This window comes from Chaetodon trifascialis, chromosome 22 (assembly GCF_039877785.1).
Source record: "Chaetodon trifascialis isolate fChaTrf1 chromosome 22, fChaTrf1.hap1, whole genome shotgun sequence".
Lineage (NCBI taxonomy): Eukaryota > Metazoa > Chordata > Actinopteri > Chaetodontiformes > Chaetodontidae > Chaetodon > Chaetodon trifascialis.
Window position 1 is genome coordinate 14,996,019 of NC_092077.1, and position 15,605 is coordinate 15,011,623.

Below are 15,605 nucleotides of genomic sequence, written 5' to 3' on the forward strand. Positions count from 1 at the left end.
TACCTGCACTGAATTACTGAACGAGATCGTTTTGACTACAAGATCATTTGTACACACCCATTAATTTTCACGTGAAATATTAAATAAAAAATATTAAATAAAAAATATATAATAAATATTAAAAAAAAAAAAAATCCCACGAGGTTGCGCTTTTTTGTGCAATGAAGAATTTGTTTTAATCGTTTTAAAAACAGATTGTTCTCGGTTTTTTTACACAGTTCTATGTAGTGATATAATAGTTCACAAAGTATCGATATTATTATTATTATTATTATTAATATTATTATTATTACAGAAAAATTAGTGCCACTCAGTCGTGTTTCCTGAAACGTGTGTCTTCTGCTTGCAGCCTGAATCACAGAGAAATGATAATAATAAAAAGAAAAGATGAGCGACCAGAGCTTATTGACCTAACGTTAACTCCCTGGTGACTGATCCAAACTGGTAATCCTCTGCTTTGTTTCAAACGGGGCTTTTTCGGCATTCACTTCACCGGCTGGTTGCTCAGTAACTTCTTCCTTCACATATGCCCCTGTCGTCTGTAGATGTTAACTTACCCACAGACCACAAACTCGGTGAGTTTCACAGCGCCGTGCTGGCTCCACAAACTGAAGACCCAACCTCGAAGCTCAACGTCCTCTTTCACCTGCGACCCGCACTGCCCTCCGCCGTCAGCACGCTGCAGGTGAAGCCAGGAAAAAGACGCATTCCGCTCCACGTTACCGTGCTTAACGTAGAGCCAACGCCTTATAGGATTTACCTCTATCTGTCAGTTAGATGTCAAATTTGATCATTAACTGTAACATTTCCTAACAGCCAATCTGGGCTCCTCAGATGCCACATAGGCCACAAGGACATGAGGTAGGAGAGTGGGGAAAAATCTCACCTCTTGCGCCCCCTTGCTTCCAACCTCTTTATGTAAAGCACAAAAAAAGCATGTAGGTAAATGATCAACTTGACCACAAGATGCAGTTTATTGGCTGTTTGCAGAGGAGAAATTTCAAAAAGAGCAGAAACAGAACTGGAGCTTTTCAGCATTAGCTCAAACTGTATTCATAATATCACATGAAGAACTGAGCTGAACCTTGAACTTTGTGTGCGACGTTTCAGATGACAGGGAATTCTCTGTCTCTCATATAAATATATATCACAATATAAATATAACAATCTAACAATAAACAGTACAATTATCACAAGATTTTAAGAAAAAAAATGGTTAAAAAAACCAGTTCAAAACTTTTCTCATGATAGAATAACAAAGGTCAAGCTTGCACTCACAACCTAAGAGCAGGAGTAGACAACAAAGTGTCACCAAGCCTTTTAAAACCTTTTCTCAGAGGGACCACATTTCAGATCCGGATCATTTACTCTGTACCACATGAGATACATTTGCACTGGAAGGAATCTGTGTACCAGTAAAACTTCTTTATAATAACAAGGGTCATATCCATCCATTGCACTGGAGGGAATGTGCAGTCCTTCCATTTTCATTCCCATATGGGAAGCAGGGCCAAGTCCTGCTTTGGCCAGACACATCGCCAAGTAAACATCATCAATGGGAAGTATGGAAATGGACTGGGACATATTATATATGACCGAAGCTGTATAGCCAGACAACAGGATGCCCCCACCACTACAGTAGGGGGGATATGACTCTGACTCTTGTACCTGAACTGGGATAAAATACTTGCTCTCTAATGATCTAATGGGCCCCACATTCTGGACCACATTGCCAGTAAAGAGGTGCTTGCCTCCATCATTATCCTTGAGGCCTTGGAGATACTCGACCATGTTGTCAGTGTTGGCGAAGACGTCGTCATCGCCGTTTAGCAGGAAGCGAGCGTTTGGACAGTTTCTTTCCATCCATTCCAGGAAGAGAACCTGCTTCAAGGTGAGGTTGTAGAACGTGTCAGTAAAGTCCCATTGGAGGATATCGTTGTACTGACGTTGCTCCAGCTCCAGCAGTTTATTCAGTCTCATTTTCTCAAAACCAGAACCTGTTGTTCCTGAGATGAAGAGCCTTCGGATCCAAACACCATTGTGTTGCCGCTCGTCAGCCCAGGTTTTGCGCAGCACCTCTCTGCGGTCGTAGTTCACAGGAGAGCTTTTAATGACCAACAGCAGGAAGACTTCTGCTGTATTATCAGCTCCTCCACATTTGTCAGGAAGGTCCAGCAGCATGGGGAAATGGCGACAGTGTCGATAGTATAGAAAGTCTTTTATAGAAACAGGAAGAGAGCTGAAGCCTGTGACGTTGGCAGCAGATGTATTTTGTTGACATTTTGGCCAGGAGTACACATAGGAGTTGTTTTTGGTGGGTTTTCTTATTTGACTGTCACTCTTTCTCACAAATGCATGAAGGCTACTGGTTTTGAGGTCAACAAAATCTTTACAGAGATAGAAGATCAACAGTCCAAGAGATGCTGAGAGCAATAAAGTCATTGCTCTGATGTTTCTCATCCTCGAAACTCTGTAGTGACAAAACAAAAAAAAAACATTTTTGTTATTAAAACATCTCAGTATGACTTAAAGCTACTGATAAAATAATTCATTCCTCCTCCACTTATTTCTCATTCCCTCATCAGTCTTCTTGGCCTGGCTAATGTCAGTGCAGGGTGATGATAATGTCAAACTCTGAAGGTCTTAACCCTCTCTTCACCTTCTACACATCGAACTTCAGACACAACATTGACGGCTGTCACATCCAGAAGTTGTCCAGTGATACAGCCATCGTTGAACATGCATCACAGGGGAACACAGGGAGGTCCTCACCAACTTTGTCAACTGGTGTGGACTGAACCACCTGCACATAAAGGCCAGCAAGACAAAGGAGATGGTCATGTGCCGCAGATTACACCGGTCAACATCGCTGTGGGTGTGTACAAATACTTGGGTGTTGCCACCAACCACAGACTGAACTGGACAAACAACACAGATGTCCTGCACAGGAAGGGCCGAAATCATCTACATCTGCTTAGAAGTCTGAGGTCCTTTGGAGCATCTAGGACACTGTTAAAAACATTTTATGACTCTGTGGTGTCATCTGCAGTTTTCTAGTGGTCTAGTGGTCTGCTGGGGTTGTGGGAGCTCTGAGAGGGAGAGAAAAATATTAAATAGAGTGGTCAGGAGAGCTGGCTCTGTCCTGGACTGCCCTCTGGAGACCACCGAGGAGGTGGGTGAGAGAAGGATGTTAGCCAAGCTGACGTCAATCATCTACAACCCATCCCACTCCCTGCATGAGACAGAGAGGGGCTTAAGCAGCTTCTTCAGTCACACACTGCTGCATCCAGTGTGTGTGCATCCCAGCAGCTGTCAGACTGTTTAACTCCAGCATCATTTAATGTAGCACTGTGTTGATGCTGTTTTTCCAATTTCTACATCATAAGCCTACTGTTTTTTTTTGCACTACTGCTATATGCTCACATTATCCACTACATCAACCATGACATCTTGTGCAATTTTTAATTTGTTGTATATTTTTTCAACTATGCAACAACACTTTATTTATTATCCATATTGGTAACTATTTTTAATAAGACGTATGTACTGTAACAACTTCATTTCAATGGCGTGACATCAATAAAGTTTATCTTATCTTATCTTTACGAAATGAAACTTGCAAATTGATTAATTATTAATTAAATAGCATTCAGTTAGTCAAAACTACATTTAAATGCTTACAGTGAAGCAACAATTCAAAAAAATGTGAGTAAAGCAACACTCAAGATGTTTACACATGATAGTTTAAAGTGAAAGCTCCTCATAGTTCTGTCTTAGGCAGGCAAACCTATTTGTCAAATTTCCTCAGACAAATGTAGAAAAGACAAACCAAAACGCACAGTTTCCAATCCCCTAGAATCAGATTAAACCACAGCCATGTTTTTTTCTCAATCACATCCTATTTCTCACAGCTATCCATCTGTTGGTAATAAAAACATCATGCTTCAGGAGCTACTTCGGAGATCTGTCAGACAGGAGAGGACGCAGGCAGTGGCTCCGTGGAGTGTTTGGATGAAGATGCAGAATGTGACTGTGATGATGTTTTCCACGGTATGAGCAAGCTACACCCGACCAATTTGGTGTGTACAAAATCAAATAAGTCTGTGTACTTCTGAAAGAAACTGGTGCTGGTGGCATTTGAATGAATCCAAGTATTCACTGACGCGTGCGTAATTGTGCGTCACTTTGAAAATGCGCACCACTTTCTCAAACGAGACAGAACGTCGAAATGGTCCTGCTGCCTTCAGATGGCTGTCCACGGATTTCTCTCTCTCTCTCTCTCTCTCTCTCTCTCTCTCTCTCTCTCTCTCTCTCTCTCTCTCTCTCTCTCTCTCTCTGTCTCTCCTGTAGCGTACAGATGTTAACTTACCCATAAACCACAAACTCGGTGAAGAAAATGCACAGCTGCGGTGGGTCCAAAAAGTGAAGACACAATCCCAGAACGACAGGTCACTGTCTTGTGTTGCCTGGCTCGCTCAATTGTTTGTCGTAGCTGCGCTGCAGGTGTTGCCAGTGTAACTGCATTCCGTATCCCTTCACGTGTTCAGCAAACAGCCAAAGCGGTACTGATTTCGTTCACCTTGAAATTAAAGTTTAAACTGAGCAGTCTCTCTCTGACACAGCAAGAAATGGAAGACTTTTATTTCATTAATGTAAGCTAAAGCAATTTTAAAGAGGGCTTTTTTTTTTTTTTTTACCTCCTTCTTGTCTGTTGGCACTTTCCCAAATGGATAAACTGATCAATATTCCTCTTAATATGAGGCACAATATGTGCTTTTACTCTTGTAGGAAGTCGTTTTATTTGACCTATTTCGCAGTAAAAAGTCTGGTTTACTTGCCCTGTCAGTATGTTGTAAGTGTAGGAGGATTATGTAATATCTCACAAGACTGGCGATTGTCATTTTTACAAAGACATTGATCTGACACGCTCTTCTTTAGATCATTCAGTACTGCAGTGACATATTTTGGATACAAGAGGGCACCACAGTACTGTATTCATACAGATTTTCTCCACATTTTCTCCCTATAGCGTCCTTGTCCTGGAAGAAAATATTACAAACACACACACACACACACACACACACACACACACACACACACACACACACAATTAGTGGATAAATGAAGTTTGCAGCTGTGCAGACTGCTTCTTTAAAAAGGTGAAACAACAAGATTGAGCGACCGAATGTTATTGTTCATCATGTTGTCTCAGCAGGAAGGTGTCATATAAACCAATACTGCTGAAATATTCCCCCACAGCATCGACTTTCACCTACCAGACAACAAATGGGTTCATTCCTGTATCATCAATCGATCATCATCAACAGTTTCCCAAATTCACTATCCTACGAATACAAACTAAAATAGCGAGTACGATTTGGAAATGCTCTTCTTGTACTAGCACATCTGTTTTGATTCAGTACCATGTTATTTGTAACTTGAGATTTCCAACAAAAATTTATATTAAGCCATATCATGTAAGTTGGTGGTTGTTAAGATAACTCTGATTTTAGTCGGTATCATAAACACATTTCAGTCAGAATGCTTTGTGAATCAATAACCAGCCGTAGTCTGTACCAAGCTGAGAGAATAACACATAAAACACACACTCCCTCATCAGTCATCGTTAAAGGAAAGGTCCACTCACAGGTACTCTGACACACTCTTTGGGTGTCTATTTGCCCGAGTCATGACTGGACTGTCTACCGAAAGCAATCCATTTAACGGCCCTGCAGACAAAGGTGTGACAGAGGTGATTCTGAGGTCACTGAGGGTGTGTTACTGGCATGGGCTTAATGTGAACTATTCCCTTTACATTGATCACAATGGCAAATTTTCCACTCAAAATTCTCAGTTATTGCAGAAATGGGTCCTTCATGTCAGACAGATATAGACAAGCACTGGCAGATTTAAGCAGCTGTTGCTAATAGTCAAGCTAATGTTAGCTCCTTGAGTTCAAAAATAACCCTGTCCAGACTTCTACATGTTTTCAGCTGAATCCTTTTTAAGTGAGAGCCCTGTAAAAGGGGTCTTATCTGGCTAAATACACAATATCGTGCTAACAGACTGAGGCTAAAGCCAATGGCCCAATAAAGAGCAGAAGATGCTAACTTTACCCGACACTCAGTGCACAGTGTCTGTGCTGGTCTTGAACAAAGCTTTCTTGTTTGCATGCTGTACACTGGCCCTATGAGCTTCTTGGCCGTGGAGGTAAAGGTAACTTGGAGGTATTTTAAGCTAGTAAGACATGTGAATGTTTGCAGTTTTGAACAAATTAAACACATTGTCAAGTTTTCACTCTTGTGCTCTTGTATTTTTGCCTCTGGAAAGGCTAAAGAAAACAGACCCTATAAACTTTTGAATGTTGCTCTTAATACACCTTAGCCTGCTGTGCCAAAGGTTGATAAGCTACCGACAAGGGAGGGGTTTGTTCTTAAACTGTGCTGATTTGGTTTTGGATCAATTGTTCTTTTATCAGCCAACTCGCTGTCAACACAGGCCTCGATAAGATGTTGTTAAGCATGGCATATTTGTGCATAGTTTGGCTTCACCATTAGCAAAATCATTAGTGAATATTTTGTATTTAATGAAAAATAATCCAGAGAGATGCTATCTCAGCAGCTCTGAGGAACTTTTAGTCTCTTTTGGTTGTTGTTGTCAATGTTGCAAAACAGGACACAGATTTCCTCCACTTCCTCTGGTAGCCAAATGGCGATATGACACAACACCTCACTGAGTACAGAATGACAGTTCATCTGTTTGGCGCAATATCATCACCCAGCTGTGCTAGCTTTGCTTTAAGAAAAGCAGCTGAGGACAACAAGGCAGCATTTCCAGCTGAATGACTGTTGGTGTGTCATTGGTGAGGCACTATGGTTGCTAGGGGTTACCAGCAATCAGGCACACATTCATTTTTACACACCACCATGAATTGGAAATCACTTCAGATTCCCTCAAGTGGCTTTTTTGTAGCTAGATTGCCACTACAGTTGTGGTTTACATTTTCTGACCTGAAAATTAAATGATTGCTTCCCACGGCTCTCATCAACTCTGTTTCCAGCAGTAAGCAACTGTTTTCAGTAATCAAGGTTTTAACAAACAACTTGTTTCCTGCACAACAACACACACAACAGATAAAGCAGTAAAGAAAAGTGCAGCATATGGTATTATTCCCCCACATGTGCTGGATGGATAAGAAAAATTATTTTATAACCATAAAATAACAGATATGTAGGTAATCATTCATCAGTGCTCTGTATCTATAAGCTCAGATGTAGCCAACACTGAAGTTCTGACGCCAAGCAAGTTTTGAAACCAAATTTTTAGTCAACAAAACAATGGATGAGGTAAACAAACATGTCAGTATTTTCATTTCAGTCAAAGCTATTTTAAAAAGTCTGTATTTGGTGCAGCTAAAACCATATGTGGAAGAAACCACATTTCAGATCTGGATCATTTATTCTCTGCCACATGAGATGCATTTGGACTGGAAGGAATCTGTGTACCAGTAAAACGTCTTTATAATAACAAGGGTCATTTTCTTCTTGTCTGCTGGAAAGAATATGCAGTTGTGCCGTTCTCACACCCCAATGGGAAAGAGGACGAAGTCCTGCTTTGGCCAGACACATCCCCATGTAAACATCATCAATGGGAAGTATGGAAATGGACTGGGACATACTGTTTATGACCAAAGCTGTATAGCCAGACAACAGGATGCCCCCACCACTACAGTAGGGGGGATATGAGTCTGACTCATGTACCTGAACTGGGACAAAATACTTGCTCTCTAATGATCTAATGGGTCCCACATTCCGGATTAGATGGCCAATAAAAAGGTGCTTGCTTCCATCATTATATCTAAGGCCTTGGAGATACTCGACCATGTTGTCAGTGTTGGCAAAGACGTCGTCATCGCCGTTTAGCAGGAAGCGAGCGTTTGGACAGTTTCTTTCCATCCATTCCAGGAAGAGAATCTGCTTCAAGGTGAGGTTGTAGAACGTGTCAGTAAAGTCCCATTGGAGGATATCGTTGTACTGACGTTGCTCCAGCTCCAGCAGATTGTTCAGTCTCGTTTTCTCAAAACCAGAACCTGTTGTTCCTGTGATGAAGAGCCTTCGGATCCAAACACCATTGTGTTGCCGCTCGTCAGCCCAGGTTTTGCGCAGCACCTCTCTGCGGTCGTAGTTTGAAGGTGAGCTTTTAATGACCAACAGCAGGAAGACTTCTGCTGATTTATCAGCTCCTCCACATTTGTCAGGAAGGTCCAGCAGCATGGGGAAATGGCGACAGTGTCGATAGTATAGAAAGTCTTTTATAGAAACAGGAAGAGAGCTGAAGCCTGTGACGTTGGCAGCAGATGTATTTTGCTGACATCTTGGCCAGGAGTACACATAGGAGTTGTTTTTGGTGGGTTTTCTTGTTTGACTATCACTCTTTCTCACAAATGCATGAAGGCTACTGGTTTTGAGGTCACCAAAATCTTCACAGAGATAGAAGATCAACAGTCCAAGAGATGCTGAGAGCAATAAAGTCATTGCTCTGATGCTTCTCATCCTCGAAACTCTGTAGTGACAAAACAAAACAAAACATTTTTGTTATCAAAACATCTCAGTATGACTAAAAGCTACTGATAAAATAATTCATTCTTAATTGCATGGCTAAATTAAGGTGAAGGATATCACTGCAGCCACAGTCACGGTCATATATGCATGAAGGCGATTGGTTGTGAGGTCAGTAAAATCTTGGCAGAGATGGAGGATCAACAATAAAGGATCAGCAATAAAGTCATTGCTCTGATGTTTCTCATCCTTGAAATTCTGTAGTGACAAAACAAAACAGGTTCTCTGATCAAAGCATCTCAGTATGACTTAAAGATACTAATGAATCCAATTACTTATGAATTAATTAATTTCTAAAACTAAGATGAATAATTGATCAATTAAACTAAGATACACAAATTGCTCTGTTTCTGCATTTTAGTCACATGTAGCTCAGAACTTGATAAGATGATGTAATATCAGGGATTGTTTGTGTTTATTTCAGCACACATTGAAACCTGGATGAAGATGAACAACACTTAGAATGAATAGAATCCAATTTGAAATGGATCAAAAACAAATCTTGTCTATTTAAACGTGAGGTCATTTTGGAGACTCGATATTCGCTGAATTTGAATTTCAGCAAACGTCTCCTCACGGTCCACTAGCTAAGGCGACCTCATAGTCTAAAGCTCTGAAAGTGTAATATTTTTCAGAAAAAAGTATCAATAATGAATAATGAATCTGCCATTACTAGTCTAAAGAAAAAGAACAACAGAGAATGGCTGTCATGGTTTTGGGTGTTAGTTATTATTTCTCGTTTTCCTGATGTCATCTTTTGCTTTACTTCCTGTGTTTTCCCACCTTTGTGACCGTTTATTTGTTTCACCTCTCCCTCATCAGCAGGGCCGTGCAGAGACCTTCGGAGGGGCCGGTGCTCAAAGTTAAAAGGGGGCACATGGAGCACGAATTTGAAACACCATACAGAAACATACCTTGCAATATAACCAGTTGAATGGTAGCAACCCTTATTCATAAAGAATGTAACATGGAATCACAACATACCATATCATTGTCCACACCTCATATATCTGTTAGAGGCCAGTGCAAAGCGAAGTTAGTCTCTGTTTTACCTGATGGGGTACACTGAACAGCTTCTGTTGAGGGGGTTGGTGAGGAGGCTGCTGCTCATACCTTTTCAAAAATTGTACTGTATAGCCACAAATTTAATCCATTCATAATCTGCCCTTTATTATTCCAAGTGCTAAGTTAATAAAGTAAAAAATAATTAAATGATAAAGAAATCATGTATTTAAATATTTTTGTGCTTTTATTCTGTTTGACTAACGACTTTGACAGCAAGGTTCTAAAAGTTATATAATTTGTATGCATATTATATTTCGTTTGTGTGTAAATGTTATAAACAAACAAGTACTGATATGTATAAATGAGAGGTTGAGAAAATCAAAATTCAAATTCTTCTATTATTTTTGTATTTATACTGTAATAGTCCAAAATTATGTGAATATGCATATTGCATAGTTTCAGTAAAATAACATGTCTGTGCCTCATTGCATCTAGAAACATAGGAAAAAACAGCTTGACAGTAAAATAACACGATATCTCTCTAATGCACTTGCCCATGATAAGAGAAACATACAGAAACAAACAAACAAAAAAAACTGACATACTTTCCCCCACAGCACGATGTGTGTGGTTAACTAGCGGCTAGAACTTGTGAGAAGTGTGTGTGTGTGTGTGTGTGTGTGTGTGTGTGTGTGTGTGTGTGTGTGTGTGTGTGTGTGTGTGTGTGTGTGTGCAGAGTTGGACGACACAGAGGTGCTCCAGCACCCTCCGTGCCATGGACCCAGCAAATATTCATTTGCTGAACAATATGAGCTGTGTTCTGATCTCAATTGCATCAAGGATTTTTGGAGGAAGGATGCTTGTCTGTCTTTGGCATGCAAGATGGTGTCTTCTAAACCTTGGCTAATGAACTCCCCTACCTGTGTGGATCACAGATGTCACGGACACCCCGGGTTCACTGCTACAAGGTCAAGCCTCAGCCCCTGGTTCCCAGTCAGCCAGCTTTCAGCTGGTTTGCCTTCAGCTTGTTTCCCAGTTCTGTTCCTGAGCCAGTTAGCCGCCGGCCTAGCCTCTATTTCCCTTTCCTGAGTTGGCTGGCTTCCTGCTCGAGTCCACCTCTGACAATTAACGGGAGACTCATTTCTTGCCTGCTTTATATATGGATGTATTTCAATTATATGCTGGTAGCATATGATTGAATTTTAGTGTCCACTCTGGATGAGGCGTGCGTAATTGCGCATTCGAAAATGCGCACCACTTCCTCAAGAATGAATGTGTACCGGCCCTGTTGCGTTCAGATGGCTATAGAAACGTAATTAATAATAAGAGATAAGAACCATAAGACAGCTGTGGAGGACAGACACCGCTAAACACTTACTCTAATCCCAGTGCAGACTCTAATTCATGTTATTTTTGATGCGTTCGATTGGATATATTTGGCGTCAGCGATATTGAACACCACTAAAATTTAAAAAAAAAACACACCCAGCTGAGATACTCCACATAGAAATAGCATTCAGTTCAGTCTTGTTCAGGCTGAGGGCAAAAGGAGAAATATATGTCCTGTAACTGTATCAAACAGAACAGAACTAACTTTAATCCTCACATATCCTGCTGTAGTCTGTGAACGTTAACTTACCCAGTGACCACGAGCTCGGTGAAAAGGTTTCACGGCGCTGAATCCAAAAGGTGGAGACACAATCCCAAAACGACAACTCACTGCCTGGCGTTGTCTGTCTCACACAATCCTTCGTCGGACCTGCGCTCCTGGTGTAGCCAGTTAAGCTAGATTCCGCGGCACACCCGCTCCATGTTACCCGTGTAATGCTCAGCCAGACAAGTGCTCATGTTGGGGTCAATTTTCTTCAGAGTGAGTTTTGGCAAATGCAGCTCTCATTAAAATTCCATTCAAAACAATACATTTAGTTGCACAAAAAGAAAAGAAAAATCTTCAGGTCCGTTTTCGGTTATGAAATCTGAGCAGAATTACTTCCTCTTCCCTGCGCGCGTGCAATACTTTCTAGTGAGCACGAGACACTTTCTGGGAGCATGAAATACTTTCTGGTGCGCACCAGAAAGTATTTCATGCTCACTAGAAACGTTTAATTTTTTTTTTCTCCCATGTCCCTTTAGGGGCTCCGTAATTTGTTCATCATACTTGCAGCGACAAAGATGGAAATTGTCCAGACAACCACGGGAATCTATCAGAAAGAGGATGCCGATGCTGGAGGAGAGCCTTGGTGATTCTGCAGCCAGATTTGAAAGTTTTTAATATTTAATTGTAATATTTCCTCGCAGCTGATCTTGAGCTCTCAGGTGCCATTTAACAGACAAGCAGATGAGATGTCAGAAAAAACACATCTTACCTCTTTGGCCACCTGTCTGGGGAATGACACTGTCCATAGCTGGATTCACATTCAACATTCCTCTTAATATGATGCATGATATACTGTGCGCCCAGCGATCAGCAGGTAAATTAATAACTACCCTGGAAAAGGATGAGACGCAGTTTATTGGCTGTTTGCAAAGGGTGAAGTCCAAAAACAGGTATGTCCATCATCCAGTCATCATAATCCAGATAGTATCATAATAAAAACAAACCTGGTTCAACTTGAGATCATAATGTCACTTGGACTTTCCAATATCGCGTGAATAATTGACATTCAATTTTAATTTCCAGTCAAGTTAGTATGAATCTTGAGTTTGTTTGTTTGTTGCTTGCTTGCTTGCTTGTTTGTTTGTTTGTTTGTTTGTTTGTTTGTTTGTTTGTTTGTTTGTTTGTTGTCATTTCATTGCAGAACTGCACTCTCTTACAGTTCGGGTTCCAGTTGCTCACAATCCAACAGACCAACTTGTCCTTTGCTGGCAATTTGAAACTCTCATCTTCAGATGTCACTGGCACCAGATACCCATAATGCACGGGAATATCTGAGTGATAATGCATGTCATGTTGAGTGAGTGGTTAAGATCAGAGACAGGGGCTGAATTTGCCGGTGAACCTAATTTTCTGGCGCTGTCACCTTCTAGTAGATCTACATCTACACTTATGAGCTGAAGTGCATGCCCAAAAGTTTTACTGTGGTATTCGATTGACACTGAGTGCAGGTTGTTCTGTTGACCTGACTATAAAACATTGCATCTGGTTGTCACAGAACCACAGAACCACAGCACGTCTGCCTGGTTTCCTCCTTATCTCCCACTGGGGTCGTCCTGTCAAACTGTCTCTTACCTTTCAAACTAGCTTCACCCAGTCAGGCTCACCTCTGTGTTTTCATCCATACTCTGAAGGAATCATGGAAATAGGAGTCATGTTGACAACTGGGTAGATCTCAATAAGAGGATTGTATGAAACAGTGTGGCACCAAAGTGCCAGCATTTAACAGTCTTACTATTAAAACATCCACCTGTTGCCCAGAGCCACACAGATATGAACCATTTGACCTTTGACCAAGGTGCATTAATGCTGTGTTGCAGCGTTCACCTTGAGCCAGCAGGTGGCGCCACAGGAGCACGAGGGCCAGCGAGAGCGCGCAGCGGGAGCAGTGCCATATATCGACATCCCGAGGCAGATTACGTGCTCATTGGAGCCAATGCGTTACTGGTGTTTGTAATCTAAACTGTTGAGTCCGTCTCTGATAAATGTTTGCATCAGAAAAGGAAGCAAAAACCCTAAAAAAAAAAAAAAAAAAGCTTATTTTGATGGAATCATTTAAAGTTATTTTATCAACTACTAATAATTCAAAAGTCAAAGTATTGAGTATTGTGGAAATGAAGTGAGAGAAAGAAAAGAGATGACAAAAATGCCTCTTTGATTAAAAAGAAAAAAGCTTTTGAGAGCAAATGCAGATCACACTCGCGTGTGGATCAAAGTGGTGTTCAAGCCGTCTGTCAAACAGCAGTGAGAAACAGGATGTATTAAGACCACATCTGAGTGGCGCGTGTGACCAGACAACGGAACTGTCTGTCTGTCGAGAACATGAGAACTAAGAGAGGTGTCAGATCTGGTTTGTTAGTTTGTTTTGTGGTTAGGTGTCTGTGTGTGCGGCTTCATAACGAAAACTATGCGTCTGCAGAGTTACCATACGAGCTAAAGGTGCATGACAAAGGTATACTGTGCGAGGTCAAAGTGTTTGGTATGGTGGAAACACAGAAAGGCACATTATGATCAACTGTCTAAGCATAAGTGAAATTGTGATTTCCCATCCCAAGTATCATTTCTGGGGGAAATGTTAAACATCTCCTGCCACTGTAATAAATAAATCTGGGGTTGGTGTCCTTCTACAATCCTCAGTGTGATATTAGTGTCTGGATGGGTGCGTCAAAGAGCTTACCTTAATACGTAGATGGAAATGAAACTGGTGTAACGTTTGAGCGGCAGGATGTCGCTGTGCTGGCTGAACCTGCTGCGCACCTGAGGGAAAAGCTCGGGTGAGTCACATAAAGAACAAAAGGATGACCTTTCCCGTTTCTTCAATTTCTGAATGCAGCACGGCGCTGTCAAACTTCAACTTATTTATTTTGTGAGGGTGACCAGTTACAGTTTTAAATAGAAATAAAAACAAAACACAAATGTACAAATAAAGAACGCACAAGAAAGGCGCTCAGTCCAGCTGCTTTGCATGGACTTTTTGCATGAATCTAAATTCATCCAAGTGGACTAGATTAGTATCAAATCCAGGAAGCAAAGTAGGAGAAGGGTTTGTTTTTTTGTTTTTTGTTTTTTTTGTCTTTTCTTAGAGATAAGTGCAAACAAATGAGGCCTGATAATGAAGCCAGCTGGTGGAGCGAAGGTGAAGACTGCTGCAGGTCCGCGGCAGGAAATGGCTTATATATGAGGTGAGTTTACCAGGTGTGCAAAGAAATACAATGGAGTTATGTGGAATTCGTAACGGCCAGCCTACAGTACCAAACCGTAAAGGAGCCATTGGTTAAAAAACGTATAGAGCGCTTTGGTGCGCACAGTGAGGTGTAAGTCTTTGGACAAGCTCGGCAGGGCTGTTTGACTGTGGTAGCCAGTCATTTGCTGTGTTGCAGAAGTTTCATTTAACAAAAAAATGTCAGACACTTTATGACTGGTTCTGTGTTACAAGCCCACGCATATGATTCACTCAGAGAACACCACGAAACCACACACTAACCAAAAATAAAAAAAAGAAAAAGAAAGATAAGGAAACAGTTCCCGCTCCGCCCCGCCTCCATGACTTGTCGAGGTCGTGCTGCAAGACGTTGCTGGAGAGGCTTAGCTGGGTTGGTGGTCATATTTGCATATTTGCATGCATATTTGTGTCGTTGCGCAAGCGGAGAGCTGCTGTGTTTTTTCCCTGGCATTGTTTGACGGTTGCGCACACATCTCTCCCAAACAACATGATATTCTTAGATGTTAAGCTTGCTTGTTTGACACAGAAACGTTCGAATATCAAAAATTATACTTCAGTTGGAGTCTGTGCTGGGTTGGATTAAGGGCATACTAATATCTGTCCTCCACAGCGGCCAGTAGGATGAATGACAGGCTTCTCTTATGGTTAATAACACCTGCACAGCCATCTGAATGATATGTTACTCACTCATTATCCAGAGTGAACAGCGTCCAGTCATATGCCACCAGCACGCGTTTCTTGCAGAAAAATGCAGGCTTCTTTGGTTTTGTATACACCAAACTAACAGTCGTCACTCTGCATCTTGATCCAAAAAGGCCAGAGAGCAACCGCCCGTGCTGGGTAGTGAAAATCTACACTCAAGTAAAAGTTAAATCACTCCCACTAAAAAAAAAACAAATTAAAAAAAAAAAAACTGAAACCTACTATTTGAGAAACATAATCAAGTGAAAGTAAATAAATCCCTGGTTAAACAAATGACTCAAAGTACAAGTTACTTTACGGTTTAATGTTTTAGGGTGTGTGGGCCAGTGCAAAACAATGAAAAAGCATCATAAGCTTAAGATACTTGAGAAAGCAACGTTAACGCTGCATTGCCTCAACTGAT

The 15,605-nt window shown here is 41.2% G+C and overlaps 2 protein-coding genes and 2 pseudogenes across 3 annotated transcripts in view; 2 read left to right on the forward strand and 2 right to left on the reverse strand.

The window, feature by feature from the left end:
• Positions 1 to 15,605, forward strand: part of LOC139350329 (4-galactosyl-N-acetylglucosaminide 3-alpha-L-fucosyltransferase 9-like) — a 31,143-nt gene that overhangs the window by 5,523 nt on the left and 10,015 nt on the right. The gene's annotated exons all lie outside the window — the stretch shown is intronic.
• Positions 1 to 15,605, forward strand: part of LOC139350331 (N-acetyllactosaminide beta-1,3-N-acetylglucosaminyltransferase 3-like) — a 51,786-nt gene that overhangs the window by 5,459 nt on the left and 30,722 nt on the right. The gene's annotated exons all lie outside the window — the stretch shown is intronic.
• LOC139350948 (N-acetyllactosaminide beta-1,3-N-acetylglucosaminyltransferase 3 pseudogene) lies at positions 1,321 to 4,449 on the reverse strand (annotated as a pseudogene).
• Positions 7,413 to 11,353, reverse strand: LOC139350949 (N-acetyllactosaminide beta-1,3-N-acetylglucosaminyltransferase 3 pseudogene; annotated as a pseudogene).